We start from the raw sequence: 12,365 nt of genomic DNA on the forward strand, positions 1-12,365 counted from the left end.
TTTTACTAGCACACCCGGAATTGTTGTTAATACTATTCCTTTTTGGGTTGCAGTGCAGTGAAACAATGGTGAAACGTGGCAGTTAAATGTTTCTATATAAAGTATTTCTAGCTCAAACACACTAACTGGGGTTGTTGATACTAACTGCTTGATCCTTTTCTGGAAATAGGGGTCCTTTTCGTATGTTTTGTCTATGGCCCTTTGTGTACTCATACTGGAATTATTTTCTTTTAAACTTTCTTCATTTTATTTATTTTTTATATTTTATTTTCATTGTACATAAAGATAAGATTATTCATATGGAATCGTTTTTTTTTGTGTATATATCATAGGTGCTTTTTATATTTTTTTTTATATATATATATGTCGAAAAATTAATTTTTTTTTTTTTTTCGTTATATTTTTTTTTTATATTTTGTCCAGATCGATAGCCTGGCTTTTATTAATCGCTCTTTTTGCTACAGCAAAGGCACAGCGGGCGATTCATATTTCGGTGCACTTAGGTTTATGACCGAGACCTTGGATAACATAAACACTGCGACAAAGTGTTACAGTGTGTACCCTTTAAGTACTCTTGGCACAGTGGGTGGTCGATATATATACATATGATATTAATAGTGCATATATGAGCATATTACAGGGGCTTCCAGGTGAGCCTCCTTTCTAGGGTGAATCCCAGGTACTTGGGATTGTCTACCTGTGGAATTGGAGAGCCGTTAAGGTTAACTGGAGGGCAGTTGCCTTTGCAGAGAGAAAATGTGGAGGCAGTGGACTTCTCATTATTGACGGCAATGTTCCATCGCTTTTGCCAGTCGCTGAGCAAGTCAAGCTGCAATTGCATCGTTTCGGCTGCCCCCAATGCGCTATCGGCGGTGGAAAGGAAGGCGGTGTCGTCTGCATAGGTTGCTGCGAGCAGGTCAGGCCTCTGAAGAACAGGGAGGTAAGCATTGTACATCAACGGGCCAAGAACGCTGCCTTGAGGTACACCAGCGTGAGCTTCTCTTATACCGGAGATGGCCTCGCCACATATAACAGCAAATTTACGGTCTTCCATGAACGACTTTAGGAACTGGAAGTATGGTCGGGGTAGGCCAGTCTTTAATTTATATAGAAGACCGGGATGCCAGACTCGGTCAAACGCCTGCTTCACGTCCAGCATGACGGCCATGCAGTACTTCTTAGTTTCAAACGCGTAGATGTAGATATGTATTTATGTTTTTTTTTAATTATTTGAACTAAACTATTCAAATTTTCAGCTCTACTAATTTCAAGTACGTATGCGCCAAGAATTGAAAGGAGGGTGCAATTTTCCAGCACAAGACGAAGATTTAATTTGTCTTTTCTCAACTTTCAATTTTTTGCACAAATACAAGGTTCTGCCTTGGGATCCTTTAATCCCGCTGCCACTTTCGTTGTGCAGTCAATGCAGGTGCACGGCATGGAGGTAGATGGTTTTCCTGGTGGTGATGATCCTGCGGTGATGATCCTGGAGGCTTGAGGCGGTTTCACGACGCCGTGAATTTTGTTTTTAATTCCGCACTTCACAGACGCGTCGCGAGCAGCTCTTTGAATTGTAGTTCTTTTTTGTGTGTAATGACACAGTGTCACTGTCACTTTTATGTATGTTTATTTTTTAATTATTTCGCACTATAGTCCACCCGGGGGCGCCAAAATGTTTAACGAGATTGTTTTATCTCACACTTTTGAAAATAACAAAAAAAGGGTAGCTGCTGAATATTTAAAAAAAAGGGTGAAAATCGAGAACGAAAGAAATGATCTTGCCTCTTCAACGTTATAATTTCGATTGTATTTTTCTTTATTCTTAAGCCTAACTTATCTATTACGGCGAAGCGGGGCGAATTCGCACAAGAGCGACTATGAGCTTTCGCTCCCGCTCTGCCCTAAGCTTTCTTAAAGTAAATTTTGAAACTAATAACTACAAAATACAATTCAACTATAAACTATACTTCAAATTTTCGACAGCTTCAAAATAATGACAAACCATTTAACACCGGCCCCGTTGAAGGCCTCCATTAGGCTTCAACCAACTGGCAGCCGCGCCAGCTTGTGGACCGCTCTCCTGTATTCCGCTCCAGAGCTAGTTCTGACGACGGCGACCCTGACCCTTCCGTCCGCGCCGGCGTGTGTTGCTCCTACTCGTCCTGTGAGCCACTGTTGTGGCGGCTGGTGATCCTCTTGTTCTGCCACTTCGACCGCGACTGTAGGCCCAAAACGTACTCCCGGGACCATCGCTGCCAAAACATTTGCTTGATTGACGAGACAAGCCGCCATCGCCGCAAGCACGTTAGACCCCGCTGGTCCGGGGTCCGCGGTGCTGGTGGGGCGATGAGCGGCCCGCCTGTCAACAGGTGCCCGTGAGTAAGCGCCTCGCCGTCGCTTGAGTTCTGACTCAGAGCCCCCAGGGGTCGTGAGTTCAGGACGGCCTCGACTCCAACGAGGACGGTCTGCAGCTCCTCCGCGGTCAGCCTGACTTTCTCTACCGCTCGTAGGAGTAGGTGTTTTGCAGACTTCACACCTGCCTCCCATAGTCCACCCATTTGCGGAGCCCGCGGCGGTATGTTCATACCGCAAATGCAAATACTCATTCGATTTTTGATGCGTATTGCGTGACCGCGTCGACCTCGTCCTCGATTCTCCGATGGGGCTCCGCGAAGTGGTGACTCACTCCGACGAAGTTCCTCGCGGTGACGCAGTGCACGATCTGCGGACATCCTCGGCGCCCAAAGAACCTTTGAAAAGCCAACAAAAAGGAATCAGTTGAAAGGTCGGAAACTACTTTAAAATGAACTGCCTTGGACGCAAATCAAACAAATAAGGCAATGTAGGACTTATAGGGTGGCCTACCACGAATTTTCAATGTCGTATCAATAGGGCCACACAAATCAACACCACATATGGAGAATAGGCGGAGAGCACGAATTCTATCTAACGGTAAATCACCCATGATTTGAGTCTCGGACGTAGCTCTGAACAAATTGAGAGCGTTTTGTCAACAATACTGAAAACTTGGCATCGTACGATATAGGAGCATTAGCTAGTCGCCTCCCAACCCGCAACAACGAAAAGGTAAGCCCAGCCCCCAGCCGTGTAGAAAGGGATTTAGCTTTTGTTGACTAGGGCTAACACTTAAATTTTTCCGGATCTTTTCTATTTCATCTTGATACTCGTGCTCTTGGACTATTTCGACTATTTTCTTAAAGGCTTCATTATATTCGACAGGTGAGGGTCGAATATAATATCAGAATACAATATCAGAATTCACTACTAATTTCTTCGATTTCCTTATAAAGCGGAACATATAAACGTACACTTGCAGCAGTTTTAGGTGAGAGGAATAACCTTCTATCACTTCCAATAAATCTGAGGTAGATACGATTGTGGTTAATCCGACCCCATTTTATTTCGCTTTCATCTGTAGAAGTTCTGGTGACGGATCAAACCTGGGGCTCGTCGGCCACTTATCTTCCGGTTCCTTTAAAAACGATGGACCTGTAAACCAGATCGATTCTACAGTCTCCTTTACGTCTCCACCTCTGGACACTATATCTGCCGGGTTCTGTTTAGTTGGTACATCTGACCACTCCTGAATTTCAGCTACTCTATTCGATACGAACGTTGACAACGACGATGGATGGGAACGAATCCAATGAAGAGTTACTTCTGAATCCGACCAAATCGGAACTTTTATAAGAGGCTTTATCAAGATAAAGAGATCGGCAGAGAGCGGCAGAGATCTGCGAGAAGGTGAGCGGCACATAACTCAAGACGGGGGAGCTTCTTTGTCATTAGCGGCGCTACTTTGGACTTTGCCGTCAACAATGAAACTTTAATACCTTCTGCAGATTCGCAACGAATATAGACGCAGGCTCCATAGGCTCTCATCGATGCGTCAGAAAAGGCATGAATTTGAATCGGTGACATCGGCTCGGTAAACACGAATCTCGAAATTAAGATGTCCTCTAATTGCGACAAGGCAATTTGTATTATGTTCCACGCTGTTTCTAAGTGCAGTGGAATTGACTCCTCCGAATCTAGCTTATTTAGCCAAAGTTATTGCAATAGGATCTTTTCTTTTATAAGTATAGGGCTTAATAAGCCAAGGGGGTCAAACAGCTTCGATGTCACCGAAAGGATGTTCCGCTTGGTCGCCCTTTGACCCATGACTGAAGCATTAATTTCAAATTTAAATACATCTTTTTTAGGAACCCAAGCGATTCCTAATGATTTAGTCAGTTCTGAGTCCGAAAGTTTTATTGGCTTAACCGTGCTCTCGGATGCAGTAACTTCAGACGAGTTTGAAAACCACTTGCTCAATTTAAACCCAGCGTTTTGAAGAACCTGAGTAACTTCAGACTTAATTTTCTTTAGCTCCTCAATGCAACCAGCACCCGTTAACATGTCGTCGACGTAAAAGTCGGACCCAATAACTTCGGCAGCTCAAGGGAATGTATTTTTCACACATTCACTCAACCTCTTCAAACATCTTATGGCCAGGAATCGCGCTGGCGCAGTGCCATATGTGACGGTGTTAAGCTTGCACACTTTCAAGGACTCTGATGGGTTTTTCCTCCACACTATCAACTGGTATCGCCTATTAGCTTCATTTACCATAACTTGGCGATACATTTTTTTTATGGTAATCTTGGCGATAATCTGTTCAGCCGGAACCGAAGAGGAGTTGAATACAACTCTTCCTGGATTTTGGGACCAACCATCAACAGATCGTTTAGGCACTTCTGTGTTGATGTCTTACAAGACGCATCAAACACGACCCTGAGGCCGTACGACACACTGATGTGGTATGACGTAGTGTGGAGTAGCAATAACATCATTGCTTGTAGGGGACATATGACCTAAGGATTCGTATTCTTCCATAAATTCCAAATACATTTTATTTAATTTCGGATCACGAAATAATCTTCTCTCAAGCGACAAAAAACGGCGTTTGGCTACCTCGAACGAGTTTCCCAAAACGCTTGGATCCGATTTAAATGGAAGCCTGACTTCAAATCGACCTGAAGGCAGTACAACTGTATTTTTCTGCTAAAGTTCCTCACATAACTCTTGTTCAGGTGACAACAGCTTTTTAGAAGTTAGTACTTTTTCCAACGACCAGCATTTTTTCAAATTGCCATCTATAGACTCGAGTAATTCTTGTTGGCAATTCAGGTTAGAGACAGGCTGTTGAGGAACTGAGGTATTAGCTTTTTATTTTCCCGATACTATCCATCCAAGGAGAGTTTTTTGGAGAATGGGATGGTTTGGCCCTTGTTTTATTTGGCCAACGGACAACAGTTCGACAAATGACTCAGCTCCAATTAACATGTCTATCCGCTGAGGTTTGTAGAAATATGGGTCTGCTAACGGCAAGTTCTTTTATAGGTCCCAATCTTTCACGTTCACTGACTGGTCAGGGTGATAACCCGAGATAGTTCTCAAAATCCAAAAGTCGAACGGAAACTCACCACCATTAATCGTTGACTTCACCACAGTGCGTATCTTTTTCTTAACCTGGGAATTAGCTTGACCAATTCCAAGCAAGTTTATACACGATTCCTCCCTACGGATCTGTAAGCGTTGAGCAAGTTCTTCAGTAATGAAGTTAATTTGTGGCCCAGAGTCAAGTAATGCTCGGGCCAATATGTGCTCGCCATTTTTAGTTCTAACGCTTACGATCGGCGTCGCTAACAAAACCCCTGCAAAGCATGTGACGTACAAGGGCCATCAAGATGTAGCGCTGTAGGAGAATGTACATTTGGTGGTGGTAACGCCAAGTTATACAGTAAATCGGTGCAGAAGTTTGTGGTGCGATCTTGCACAAATTTGACACCTAGTCGATTTACACTTCGCAACCGTGTGACCTTTTCGCAGACAACTTAAACATAATGAGGCTGACTTGACAACTCAAACCGTTGCATTACAGCAAGGCGAGCGAACGGACTACACTGGGCAAGACTATGGTCTTGTGCGTTGCACTAACTGCAAGCTTGTTTATTGGAAGCGGAGCAAGCCAACAAACTCCTATTGTGCTGCTTCCCGAACCCAATTTTCTCCTGTTTTGGCTTGCCAGTCTTTTTAGAGGACAGGTGCTGGTACCTACGATTTAATATTTTTTCGAAATCGGACCACAGCGGCAATTCCGCATAATCCAGTGACACTTACCATTTTTCTCTGGTCACTGGATCTACTCTACTCAAAACTAAGTGAATGATCATTGAGTTTGCAATTTTAGTGTCATCTCCTATGGATAATAGTGACCCATAGATCGATGACACTGTGTCGATGAGACCTCTCAACGACGACGCAGACGGCTGGGAAGCTTTCGGAAGGCTGAATAATTTTCTTATTTGGTTCGCAAAGATGAGACATTCGTTATCGTAAACTCTTTTCAGACTAGCAATAGCTTTGTCATAATTACTCTCGGTGACTTGGAATGCCTTGATAGTTCCTAAGGCTTCATCAGAGAGGCAAGAAATTAAATGGTTACATTTCTCGATAACTGGAATGTTCACATCCTTGTCTACTAATATCTCAAAGGGACTCATGAAATTTTTAAACTCCGAATAGTTTCCACTTCATTTTGGCAATGCCAATTTTGGCAATGGAAGTCGAGATCGGGTTGGGGCTGCAGAAATTGCAGTAGCTGGTGGGGACTCTTCAGCTAACGTAAAGGCATTTAATAATGACATCACCCTTGCCTTAGTTGTTATCTCTAATTCTTCCAACTCGGTTCCAAATTCAAGTTCCACATCTAATTGCTCGATCTGGTCTAGCAACTCATTTGCCTTAAATATTGTCTCATTTAAAACCTGAAGCCTGCACTCCAGCTCGGTCTTCACTAAAGGAACTGACCCAGCTTCCAAACGTTCCTCTAACCGGCAAAACTCTAATTTTTTTTTTTTAATACAAATTTTTTAATGTATTTGTTAATTAGTAAAAATAAAATTTTTTGACTAATATAAACATTTTTTATTTTAATTATCTAAATAATAAATTAAATTCAAAAACGAAACCAAACGAAAAAAGATATTTAATTTAATATCTGGCGAAAACGAAAAATAATTAATTAATATGGCGAAAAAGATGAAATAATTATGTAATTAATTGATAATCGAATAATGTTGATAGTCGAGGCACTGAGTATCCAAAAAAAATATTTGGTTGCCAATGACACCGAAAAATGTGTATACCCAACAATTATAGGGTAGCGCGCCACTTGGCGTTCCGTTAAAATAAAATGCGTCAAACTAATGCATATACATACATATATAGCAGCGGAAAACGTTTGGAGCGAAAACGAAAATTTTACCGCTGCATATATTTGTTTGTACGCCAAATTATTTATGGACGTAAATATGTATTATATATGTACATATATTTGTATATAAATAAATTTTTGGCTGCACTTAATTTAACTAGCGACAAGCGATTATGAGCTTTCGCTTCCGCTCCGCCCTAAGCTATCTTAATGTAAATTTAGAGACTAACAACTACAAAATACAATTCAACTATAAACTATACTTCGAATTTTCGACAACTTCAAAATAATGACAAATCAATTAACAATATTTGATGTTTTCTTAGCTCATCAATCAGCTGTGAACTGTCAAAGACAACATGTGTTTCAGCAGGTGATATATACAATTTTGGCGCGCTTTTGCTTATTGGTTGCATATTTGAATAAATAGTGAAATTTACGTTTATTCTAGGGCAAGTTTGGTTTTTAACAACTATTAAGGTATGTGCTACATAGAAAATCTGTGCTTGTGACGTGTCAGTATATTTTTTTTTTTTTTTTTTTTTTCGCGGATTTTCAGAATTTGGAAATGGCTTCAATAAGAGCATCAGCTAGCATTCCTGTATTCATCATAAAGCTTAGAGGCCCAGACGACCGAGGGGCGCTCGAGAAACGACTTGTTAGTACATATTAGGCTATTTGAAATTTGTTAAGCTAAGAGGAGTTAGTAAGGAAATTTAAAATTCTATATTTTAAATTAGAGGGACAGGAAAGAGATGTAATAGTAGTAGTAGTAGAGACCATTGTAGTTCAAACATAATACCCTAAAAGGGTCATGCAATGCATATGTCGAACTACAACGGCTAAGGAACAGAGAACTAAAGTTTCGTGTCCTTCTATTAGGAATGTTAAAATTTAAGCGTGTTAGTAAATGCTGGCTATCTACATCCCCGTTAATAAGGTTATGCAGAAAAACTACACCGAGCATTGTCCTACGATTTGTTAAGCTAGGTAAGTTTATAAGTAAAAGTCTGCTACTGTAGGATAGAAGCTGAAGATTTGCATCCCAGTATAGATCTCTAAGTGCAAATATGAAAAAATTCTTTTTTACGGATTCTATGCGGTCCTTATGTACTCCATATTGGGGACTCCAGACACATGAACCGTACTCTAGTATAGGACAGACCAAGGAAATAAATAATGTTTTGGTTATATAGGGGTCATTAAATTCTTTTGACCACCTTTTGATAAAACCAAGGACTCCTTTAGCCTTATTAACCATTAAGGAAATATGGTCGGCAAATTTAAGTTTGATGTCTAATAGGATGCCGAGATCATTAACATGGGTTAATTTTTCTAAGGCAATCCCATTAATAGAATAAGTAGCTTGCAGAGGGCAAGAACGATAAAAAGACATATGTTTGCATTTTGATCCATTAAGTATTAGATCATTAGCTAAACACCATTTTTGAAAGTTATCAAGGTCAGACTGAAGACTGCATTGGGCAGAGATGGATTTGTACTGAAGACAAAGCTTTACATCGTCTGCATACATAAGAACTAGAGAGTTCGTTAAAGCAGGGGGCAAGTCGTAAATAATAACGGGCCAAGATGACTTCCTTGAGGGACGCCGGATGTAGCACGGACCAGACGGGACTGTATGTTTTTAAATAAGACTCTTTGTGTCCTTCCATCTAGGTAGCTGGAGATCCACGTTAAGAGGTCTTTAGGAAAACCCAGCATATTCAGTTTACTCAACAAGAGTGAGTGATTAACTGAATCAAATGCTTTGCTGAAGGCTGTGTAAATTACATCGGTTTGATATCCTTTACAAAAGCCATCTACGACAAAGGATGTCAACTCCAATAAGTTTGTGGTGGTGGAGCGACGCTTAATAAAGCCATGCTGACAAGGAGTGATAATCAAAGAGCAAAGGTGTTGCAAATGAGGGGTAATTAATTTTTCAAATAACTTTGGAATTGCCGACAACTTAGAGATGCCTCTGTAGTTGGCAGCCTACAGCCGGACTTTTTCCCTTTTTTATGTAGGGGAATTATAAATGATTCCTTCCACTTAAGGGGAAAAAACGAGGTTTCCAAAGATAAGTTGAAAAGTCTAAGAAGAGGTTTGCACAGAGCCCTGGCACAGTTTTTAGCATACAGCCTGGTACTCCATCGGGGCCTGGCGAATAAATGGGTTTTACCTTTAAAAGACCAGATAATAAGTTGTTCTCAGAGAAAAACGGACAGAAAATAAGATTTGCTGCTTGAATGTTATATGCGTAAGGCTGATCTGTCAATTTAGGCGGAGAATAAGTTGTTAGGAAAAATTCTGCGAATAGATCGGCAATGGCCTGATCCGAAGTCGCAGAGGAACTTTCAAACGTAAGCAGGGGTGAAAAAGATACGTGTTTACGCTTAGTGTTTACAAAATTATAAAACTGCTTTGGATCCTGAGTAAATTGTATCCGGCAGCGGTCAATATAATTCCTATAACATTCAGCGTTATACACGGTAAAATTCGACCGAACTAGTAGGTATCTTGAGAAATCAACACTACTGCAGGTTTTTTTATATTTAAGTAAAAGCTTATTTTTTTTATTTTTTAGGTTAGTAAGGCACCTTGTAAACCAAGGAGGATTTGTTGAAGCGGACGGATATTTCCAAGGCACACATGAGTCAAAAAATGTATTTAAAGTAAAATAAAATTGTTCTAAAGTGACATTAAGATCAGTGCACGCCAGAATATCAGACCAGTCAAATGTATCGATAAGGCTATTAAGTTTCTGAAAATCAGCTTTACGGAAACAGCGAATCTTATTTACCACGCTCGGAGACATATGATCGATACCAGGAGTGGTTTCGATTAAGACCTCCAGCGTGGGGTGATATGGATCCTCTGGGGTTGAAAGGGGAAAAGCTCTGGAGAGAGCAGTACCATCAGGATCAGATACAAAACATAAGTCTAAGAGCCGACCTAGCGAATTTCTAACATGATTGATCTGACCTAGGGACATGTGAAACAGCATAAAGCTTTCACGGACATAGTGATTTTAACGCAAATAAATTCTATGTCACCAAACTTTTGGGATTTCACCTCTTCAGAAGCAAAAGTAGAGTCTACCGAAATGAGGACTCCACCTCCTCTTCGCTGAGATCGATCCCGTCTAAAAGTGGTGTACTTACTTGGAAAAACTTCGGAGCTAAAGATCTCCGGATTTAACCAAGTTTCTGTAAATGCTATTATATGGGATGCAATGAAAGAACTATCAGAATATAGCTTTGGGAGTTTGCTACGTAGCCCCCTAGTATTTTGATAGGTAAGAGTTAGTGGGGAAACTAGTTTTTTGGGTTAGTGGCCAAAGAAGAGGTGGAGGGTTGGTCAGTGGTTCCGATATTGGGAAGTCTCACTTCCACTGGTTTATTAACTTTTTTTTTCACGGAACTAGGCTGATGTTCTTGGACGAAAAGATTCTCTGGCCAAAAACTGGGAGAACAAATCGTCTTGAACATCAGCGCGGGCACACGAATCTTGAAAAAAGACGTGCGCCTTGTATAATTATATTTAAATTTTATGTAAATTAAATGTAATGTAAAATTAAATTGTAACTAAATTAAAATATGTCCTCCACCTTTATAACGGCTTTAGTTTTGGCTTTGATATAAGCCGAGATATCAATCTCTGAAGTATCAGGGGCAAGCCGAGAAACAAATATATGTTTATATGTAGAGCCCGCACCAGTCTTTCGTGAAATAGAACCTAACAGATTCACCTGGATTCACTCTGGTTGCAATTGTTTGTTAAAGTGTGAATCATTATCTGTCCGAAATGTTAAAAATGACATTTTTGACCTGCGTATGTCATTTTGTGCGTTTTCCTGTGTATCTACAAGTTATTTCACTTTTTAGGAAGACTGTCAGTCGAAGCTGAATGTCGAAGCGATGGGTTATAAATAAGGAATCTTTTGAAAAAAGTAATAAAGAATGGCTATACACGCCTCAGGTGTTGATGGAAAGATCTTCATTTAGAAATGTTGGACGCCCAGAAAAAGTGTTGCAGAAAAACTCAAATCAACAAACTAACAGGCATTTCGAAGAAAGTCTCGAAGGATCCATTGTTGTTGGCTGCAAGTAGCAACTTGTATATAGACGGAAGGCGCAATACATCAAGAATTGTGTCGAAGCTGAATGCTGACGAGGAGCTCACTGGGGATATTATAAGTACTGGAAGTACGGCCGGTACTGGAAGTACTAACAATGGAAACACTTCACGAAGATTTTTTCAGCAACCAAATTTTGCTGCGCTCATAACAGGAGTACACCAAATGTTAATATTCCGATTTACCGTTGTCCTGCGAGCATTGGCCGGTGGGCATTACTTAAACACGGATGCATTCGGATCGTACTTTATGGAAACTCCAGACATTTTTGTTAATAAATACCTTTGGTATACCCAATCGTCTGTTCACAGAATTTTAATTCATGGAGCAGACATAATAAACAGTTTTTGTCTTCCAATTGGTATCATGTCAGAGGACATGCCTAAAGCAAGAAATAAAGATTATCGCAACATAAGCGAGAATAATTCAAGAAAAAAAAATTCAAGAGGAAAAATTCAGGAAAAAACACAATGGAGGATATAATGGATACGCGTTTTGTTTCTTCTGATCCTCTAATATCTTCAATGTAAAATGGCTCATCAATTTCGTCATCGAAAAATATTATTATGGACAAAGACGTTAAGAGCTGGCTTTCAGCAGAGAATCTTGGAACCGATTTGTCAGACTCTGAAAGTCAAGTCAAGAAAGTCAGAATAATAATTTTATTTAAAATTTTTTTATATAATGTTTATTTTTGTTATTTTCTTCTTGTATAATAAAAGTTATAATTATATTTCTTACTCTTTTTCTTTTGAAAAACAAAGATGTAATAAAAGTCTTTTTTTAAATATAAAAAAAGAAAATAAAAAAAAACTATATATTTAATTTTTGCCCACATAATGCAAAACTGAGTAACAAACCGAAAAAAAAACCGATTGAAGATATCTCTAATATTTCAGAAGTTATTAATTAAATGCCGCTAGCGAGGCCGAATCGATGTCGTTTCCA

Source organism: Drosophila bipectinata, chromosome 4, assembly GCF_030179905.1.
Source record: "Drosophila bipectinata strain 14024-0381.07 chromosome 4, DbipHiC1v2, whole genome shotgun sequence".
In the NCBI taxonomy this organism is placed as follows: Eukaryota; Metazoa; Arthropoda; class Insecta; order Diptera; family Drosophilidae; genus Drosophila; species Drosophila bipectinata.